Below are 8,960 nucleotides of genomic sequence, written 5' to 3' on the forward strand. Positions count from 1 at the left end.
CTTTCTACGGTTACTGGGGTATCATTGGGTGTGGACAGCACCCGCAACTCATTCTTACACTTCACCATGAATGCGGAAGGTTATACTTTCCCCGCTACTCGGAACATTCTGACCAGCAAAATACACCCCTATATCTACTGATCACATTCTTCACAGGGAATGTCCAGCATAACATAGCTTTCTCAGAATGGAGCCCACGTGACCACGGACAGTTGTAGTGTGTAACCCATGTCCAGGCACCTTGGTCGTCTGCTCGTCATGTTTGAGTATTTATCAACTAAGAGTATGACATTGCAATGTTCTTTTCACAGTGCATTCCTCAATAAGCCAAATTTGCACTCTCACTACTACTAATACCACCACCACCACTCCTACTACTATTACTACCAATGCGACTACTACTTCCCCGCGAAGATCCGGTCAACCAATGCTTGTCGTAAGAGGCGACTGACGGGATCGCATGGTCAGCCTCGCTGACATTGTTGATGCATGTCATCGTATCCCAAATGCATAACTATTATCAGTCCATGTCTTGTCCCCAAAGTGATTTTGCTAAACACACCCAACTAAACTCATGCACTGTTCAGTATTACTACTTCAATTACAACGACTAGTACAGAATTAGAACAACCAACACCACTAATACTACTACTACAATATCTACTCTAAACGCTAGTACCACTCGCGTTCTACTACTTGTACTTCTATTACTGCTGCTACACCAACTACTACTACGACTACTACTACTACTACTACTACTACTGCTGCTGCTACTACCGCTACTACTACTACTACTACTACTACTACTACTACTACTCCCTTTGCCTCAACTACTAATCATGTTTCTTCCACTTGTGTCACTACTACTAATTCTGGCATTCCCTCAATTGGTGCAGTGCAATAATCTTCAACGCGATTTTAAACCCCTTTTCACCTCACCTCACCTACAAACGACCCGTGAAGATCCGGGGTAGAATAGGTCTTCAGCAACCCATGCTTGCCGTAAAAGGCGACTATGCTTGTCGTAAGAGGCGACTCACGGGATCGTGTGGTCAGGCTCGCTGACGTGGTTGATGCATGTCATCGTATCCCAATTGCGTGGATCGATGCTCACGATATCAATCACTGGTTTGTCTAGTCCAGACACGGTTACTTACAGACCGCCGTCATATAGTTGGAATATTGCTGAGTGCGGCGTTAAACAACAAACCAACAAACCATATTCCCGCGAGGGCTCCTGTTTAGAACAGATCACCAGCAATCTATGCTGGTCAAGAGGACACAAAATGGATCGGATGGTCAGACAAGTAGACTGTAACGTTGTTACAAACAAATCTTTTTATACTCCTACCACCTCTTCTACATCCCCACATGGGTATGAAGCTCCTGTCTGTATCCCGCGCTGTGATAACGCTGGGATGTTGCTAAAAACGGCGTTAAGTCATACTCACTCACCTCTCCTACAACAACGGGTGTTTTGTTATGTATGCATTTATCAGTTATGCCGGCCCAAATACAAAAGAAATATTTGGGCCAATACATTCATAGTTTAAGTCGGGAGTATGGTAAGTGTATACTTCTTACGTATATATACCCTACAATCACTGTACATCTTGTGTTTAGTGTCGAACGATCGTTAGGAAGTATCACTCAAACACACATGGAGCAATTAATTCATTTCAGACAACTTCTTTCCATATTCTCAAAATGTAGTTTGGACGTTTGCAGGTATTCAGTAAGAATTCTATCGTCAGTGGCGGGTGCGACCGGTAGAGCCCGACATGCTTACCCTTTTCGCGAACACCTAGTGTCATCACTGATTTTCAATGATCTACAGTCAAGTCTCGTTTATCCGACACTCGTTAATCCGACAATCGGCTTTATCCGACACAAATGATGGGAACCGATTAAATCAGTGCTGTTTAGACCCGTTAATCCGACAGTCTCGCACTCCGACTCCGACACACCTAATTTGCAACGATTTGCTGAAATCACTCATTAATCAGTCTCGGTAATCCGACACGGTGATCAGCGTACTCAATGGTCATCTGCCCGCGAGTACATAGCCCCGTGTTTTGATGCGAGACGAGTCGGCGAGTAGCTGCATATTTAAACAGCTGCAGAGATAAACTTTGTGTTTTGTGTTAAACTTTAGAGGTTGCATGATTAGAAAACATATTCCGCGAACAATGTAACACAACAATATGAATATTTCCTTTTTCCTTTTTTTATTACAACATGTTTGAATCGTTCTCCATCGTGTAGTTGTCCAATTTTCGATCACGAACGTTGATAATACCTAATTTCGTTTATCCGACATACTCGTTAATTTCGTATTTATACAATTTTCACCACGATTTTGCCTTTTACGCCTTTTATGCCAAGCGGGAATCTGTTTCGGCAGATAATTGATTTTTCTCCGATGTTGCCGTTTTATATACAGTAACTGTTAAAGTCTCTCGGATATGATGGAACTTAGTTCAGCGAAGCCTCCTTTACTCGGCGTCCTCAGGCCTACGTACATTGGGTTTTACTTAGTTCGATACAAGACGAGTGCTGAATTAGACCTAAGCACCATAAGGATTTTCCGAAGACAATGCAGCTATACGTCGTCTTTGGCGAGAACATTTAGTTCGATTTAAAGCGGTGTCGATTAGGAGATTACTTAATGTGTTTTCAATGTAGAACTGTGATGTCTTTAGATCTGACGGCGCTATACTGAAGCCGAACTCGCTTATGTTTAAATGGTTTGAGTAGATTGTTGATCTAAATTAAAGAAACGCCGATAATGGCATTTAAGCACAGCATTGTAAATTGAATGGATGTGTGTGTTTGGTTTGAAAACGTTGTTAAATTGGATTGGGTCTCAGAAATCTTCCCTTCCCTACCCAGAGTTACTTGAGGTCAACCCATTACCTCAGCGAGATGTAACGATTCATCAAATCTTATTCAGTCTATGCAACAGATTACATAGAGGTTATCACGCGAGTGTGTTTGGGGATGGTAAATATCCTGCATTAGGAATAAACATTGTATTTAGCGAGCCTTGGCGTTGTTGACAGTCGGCCTGTCCTGTCATAACGTTAGGAAGTGCAGTCAGATGTACACACAGCGACAAAACGAAACAAGGTAACAATTGAAACATATTTCGGCCAAAATCCAACTATTTTAATTTGTGGAAAAGTTTTCAAGCCGCAGAGGTCGACAAGCACAAATGTGGCTACTGATCTGGCTTGGCTAGGCCTAGTTTGGGCCTAAATTGTTTCGAAATTTATATCTCCAAAGTAGCCAAAACTTATAAAATGCCTTAGCTCCGCCACAGTTAGACACTGATTTTCAGTATATTAGACTGTTCTTTTGATAATGATAGCAATTATCCCTGTAGTTTATCCAGAATCCCGATGGTTAATTCTGACTCGAACGCCGAATGACACGGGCGAAAGCTATGTTTGTTTATAAACACTGTAGTCCCTACTTGACCTTTGATATTTGCATCCCTATCCGCATATGATCCCAACGGATATCGTTTTTTATCATTTGGCTTTATCCTGTCCAGAAACCTACCCATTATATGATTAATATTATTATCATCTACATGTATTTCTATTTTGAAAAGTCTAAGCATTTAGATAAACGATATTATGCGAACTATTGCGCGATAAATCGACCGTAAAATCAGAGTTATGTTTGATACCTCCCATCGACCAATCAGAATCGAGTATTACCAGAAGAAGAACAATTGTGAAAGAAACATCACAAATATAAATAGAAAATGACATGGTGTAAATGTATGATAATAATCATTTTCCTTACCGATTCTGAACAATGTTTTTCTTGTCAATGAGAAACATTGTCCAAGGACTCCACCTGGCGCACTCAACTCTAAAAGTGTACGTGAGTGTGGGGATTTCAGGGAAGATACTCACAATCATGCTTTGTATGAAAAGTCACAATCTAGACAGGTTAACCCACAGCTCTTGCGTGGCGGACGTCGTGGTTGCCCACACTATCGGCCACAGGATTGTGTGTAGCAGGTGCGTTTAAATAATATTTTCTTGTTGTCGTTTACCGCCGCACTTACCAATATTCAAACTTTAATCGAGTCTAGACCAGACACTCCGGTGATTGATATCATGAGCAACGATTAACGATGTTGGGACACGATAACGTGAAATCAACCAAGTCACTAAGCCAGAAGGCCCGTTAAGATCCGGGTTAGAATAGGTCTTCATTAGATCGATGCTCACGATATCAGTCACTGGATTGTCTGGTCCAGATTCAATTATTTACAGACCGTAGTCAAATAGGTAAAATATTGCTGAGGTCAGCGTTAAACAGCAAACAAAGACTGAGCCTCAACACCCGATTTATTTAGCCGCCTCTTATAGGTTGCTTAGGACCTATATTCTTACCTGTAATCCCCACACATGGGCGTTTGCATAAAAGGCCCTCTGTAACCATACCGAAAACGCCATTCATTCATTCGCTCAATACCTTTTGGGGGCCTGTCTGATACTGTTGTATGGGGCCATTCCAGGCAGTAGATCAGCAATGAAGGAGAAGCACGCAAGCATCCCAATGATGTGGAACAACTCCCTTGTGGCTGGGTAACTGGAGCCTTGTGTTCATCGCAGCATCATGCATACAACAGTGAATTAATTAATAAGAACAGGATATTGAGTGGTTGACTGTTAGTGTCAGCAGTCTTTCAATTGAATACCAGACATGTGAAAATAATAGCGACACAACCATTTCTGTAATCATAAGAAATATCTGCTAAAAACAAATTCCATTCACGATTCCCACAACATCATTAGCATGTTTATCAAACAATAGTGATACTAAAGAGTAGTGATAAATGATAATGAAGTGAGGTTATATTTCAGTAATACCAATGGCAGGGAACGGACTTCACACAGTGTAATCGTGTGGAAAATCGAACTCTGATCTTCGACGTAACGAGCCAACGCATTAACCACTGTACCACTCACAGTCTCATTTCATATAAAACAATTAAAAATATAAGTAACACAATGTAACTTCCTTATTACCAACAGAGGGATCGGATGTTTGTTTACTAATGATGTTGATGTTATTCACGCTTTTGGCGGATGTCTGTAAATATTCGGATCTGTAGCAGGTAAACTAGCGGTTGGAGAGACAAGAGACAAGTCGATCTAGACCAATTCATAAAATATAGGTTCCGGGGCAGAAAAGGTACTATGTAAACAACTAGTCCTTCTAAACTGTCATTAGTCACCGACTAACGGCCCATTCTAAGCTTCCCAAAAGGTGTATCGGATGGACACAATGTCCTGTCTGAATTAGCGGTTGAAACTAAAATGTATATATAAGACCACTTGTCATCATAATGATAGCATACAGCAAACCCTTTAAAATCTACTAGCCCTTGTGAAACCGTAACTATTGGGCAGTTTGGCAAGGACTACAGGACTTTAGCCAATTTCTAACGCTGCTGAATGTGTCATTGTACCAAAACGATCTGCCAACCACTAGTCCATGTTATTCACAGGTCGCTAGTATATACGTAATCGGCGTACAAATCGCTCATTCCCTCATTTATCAACGCTTGTCCTATTTTAAATCTCATCAAAAAGTGTCTCCTCCTCATAATAACAACGACGTGATATAACTGGAATAGTGTTTAAAGCGGCGTTAAATCCGACTCGCTCACTCATAATGATGCGTTTTACCAGATGCACACAATTAGGAAGGCATTACCAGTATCCACTGATGAAAGAAGAGGAAAGCCACCGTAAACAAACAGACCGAGTAGAAGACTGCCGTCCTGCTGAACTGGAAAGAGACACCGCTTCTACACCTATGAAAGAAATATAAAAGGGATGTGTCTAGTGGTTAAACAAAAGCGTACTACAAAACTAGAAATGAGAATATACTGACATGCACACACCCGTTTCTAAAACCCTTTTGACAATTCGGCCCACATATAGGTTAAGTTATGCATACATAAAGAATATGTTTTCTGGTCTAGGAAGGCCTTCTATTTTGTTAGCAAATATTGTGATCCCTTTTCAAGACCAAAGATCGTTTTAGGGATGTTTCATTTGCTAGTACCAAGTCGTGTGGATTATATAAGCCTGAATATAAGTGTGAATAATCCTAATGATGTGCTTTTGGAGCTATACCGCTTCAAAAGTATAGAGTTTTTCGAGAAAACAGATATCGACATCCGGAATGTGTTGAAGAAACATAAAATATTTTCACATCTAATCTGGCACAGAATGTGATAATGTGATTTAAAACAGCTATTGCGTTATTAGATATATCCACACACTGATATGTTACAAACGTTTGACGTGAAAATCGTATCTACAAAAGAGCAGCTTAAAGCATAGATTACATATTGAAAGCTGGAAGATGAATAGGAGTTGTACGTAGGTATTTGTCAAGAAGGGGACTGTGGTTTCGGATGTTGGTCAATGTAAAATATAGCGAACATACCACGTTGTCTTAAGCAAAATACAACATGGTTCCATTATGAAATTATAAAAGAAGCATGAAGCATTATTGGCACAGAGCCTCTTCCATAGATGAGACAAGCCTGTGGCACATGAGTTCAAGCACACAGATATACTAATACCCCGTTCACATGCGCCTCTATACATATGTGTGTATATGTGCATACGTGTGTAGAAATACATACGTGAGTATACTAGACATGTGAACGCGTTTACTCGTGTGTGTATATTTACACCAGGAGCAAATTTGCATCAGGTAATGTAATTTGCAAAGGTAAATGTAAATTTGCACTGTTGTGTATATGTTGCAATGTGAACGTCTATGTTAACGTAAGGGGATGATCTAATTAAAATCTGTTCTTTTGCCAACACCACACAAATTGTCAAAAGTTGCCAACTTTTATGCGCATACACAGAGTTGAGGGTTGAGCGGACAGTGTTTTCTTTTGGTTTCAAGGAGTCAAAACTTTGTGTACAAATTAAATCAAACACATGCTGCTTTACGCGAAAATCTTCGGTGAAGTAACTCTCTTCTCATAGAACTTTGATTGGAAAACAACCTGTTTTGTGTGAACAGACTGACGAATATGTGTGCCTTACACAATTTACATACTTTATTTACACACCTAAGTTGATTTTTGTGTGTACGCATAGTAAATTTACATAAATACACACGTATTTATAGTTACATATGTGCAAAATTACTTACGTCAGTAAATGTTGTGCATGTGAACGGGGTATAAGAATACAACAGATCACGTCTGGTTAACCAACCAATCAACCATTATTAGAATTCGTTCCTTCAAAACGAGGACTTTAAGCTTAATAATATGAATGATTAAAGTATGATAAAACACTTACCTTTCTGAGCAGTATTCCTTCCTGTAAAAATCCTCTGTTACGAAAGTAAAATTGTTCAAAACACAATCCAAGAAAAGGAATTAATCTAAATCCGTCTTGGCGTCTCCTTTGTCCAATAAGAAATCCTTTAAATTATTGTCCGTCGAAATATTTTCACTTTACGCTGTAGAAAGATGAACTTGAATTGAAAAATCCTCCAGTATGCGTTTGGAACAACTGTTGCTGTTGACAAATTGGTAAAACCGTATTCCAATAATGAAAATAAATATTTTCCATTGCATCCAATTGTCGTCTGACAGTGAACGCTCACCAGAGGTCCGTGCAGCGGAAACGACCTGTGATTGGTTGATGCGACGAACGGAAGATCACGTGACAAACTGACAGAACACCTGCGTTGAAATGTACAACGTCTCTAAATTGTTTTGACATTTGTTTGGATACATCTTACACTATGTTAAACACAACATTTTCTGATGAATCAACGTATATCTTAAAGACTGAGTGTAAAAGACAGATAAGGTTTAGGCCGCGTAAAAATGGGGAGGGGGGAATGACATTTATTATTTATTATTGAAAAAAAAACGTGATAAGGGGGGAACACCTTATATTTTTCCCACCAAGAATACCAACAAACTCATTACCTGATCAAACATTGAACTCGAATCTTTAATTCAATGCCAGTTGTCGAGCATGGAAAACAGTGTCTACTCATATGACTCGGGGAAACTATTTTCTATTGGCAATACAAACAACTGAGTGGGGACACAATATTTTACTTTCATAAAGAATGGTCGTTCTGTTGTTGACGATGTAGTTACATCTCACAACGATCTTCCCTTGTATTCCGACTTTCATATAATACCTATGTCATCGTTGTAAAATGGTTCTAATGTCCCGCTGTTTACCAGATCATCCAGTTACCCCACCAGTCGACATGCAAGCTGATATAGTGATGGATAAGTGGGTACCCGGTAGATATGTGTGATAAAAACCCGGCTACGTTTTCTGCAGGTGAACGAATGTTCCGATGGGTTATTACAGACAACTGCCCGTATAGAACATACCAACCCGTGAAGATCCGGGGTAGAAAATGTCTTCAGAAACCCATGCTTGTCGTAAGAGGCGACTAACGGAGTTGTGTGGTCAGTCTCGCTGACTTGGTTGATACATGTCATCGTAACCCAATTGCGTGGATCGAAGCTCATGATGTCAATCAGTGGATTGTCTGGTCCAGACTCGATCATTTACAGACCATGTATTGTTAACTGGAATAATACTGAGTGCGGCGGCTAGAAACAATCAAACAAAACAAAAAGAACATCTATAGTGTCTTCTAAAAATATCGATAGTGCATTTGATGATATTGTAACCTTCACACATTCTGAACTGGAGAAATGTGTCCTGAGAGACAATGGGAAGCGAAACAACGCCACAAAAAATTGTATAACCCATATTGGTCAAAGAAGCTTCAGTCTTACCTAGATGCCTGTTAAAGAACGTGAGGACGAATTTCGTACTAGAAAAATCGATAATAAGAGTAAAACTGCTTTAAAATATACATTTTTTCAGTAACGAGAAAGACATTTGACAAACTAAACA

Source organism: Haliotis rufescens, unplaced genomic scaffold, assembly GCF_023055435.1.
Source record: "Haliotis rufescens isolate VD_foot unplaced genomic scaffold, xgHalRufe1.0.p SCAF_16, whole genome shotgun sequence".
NCBI classification, from domain to species: domain Eukaryota; kingdom Metazoa; phylum Mollusca; class Gastropoda; order Lepetellida; family Haliotidae; genus Haliotis; species Haliotis rufescens.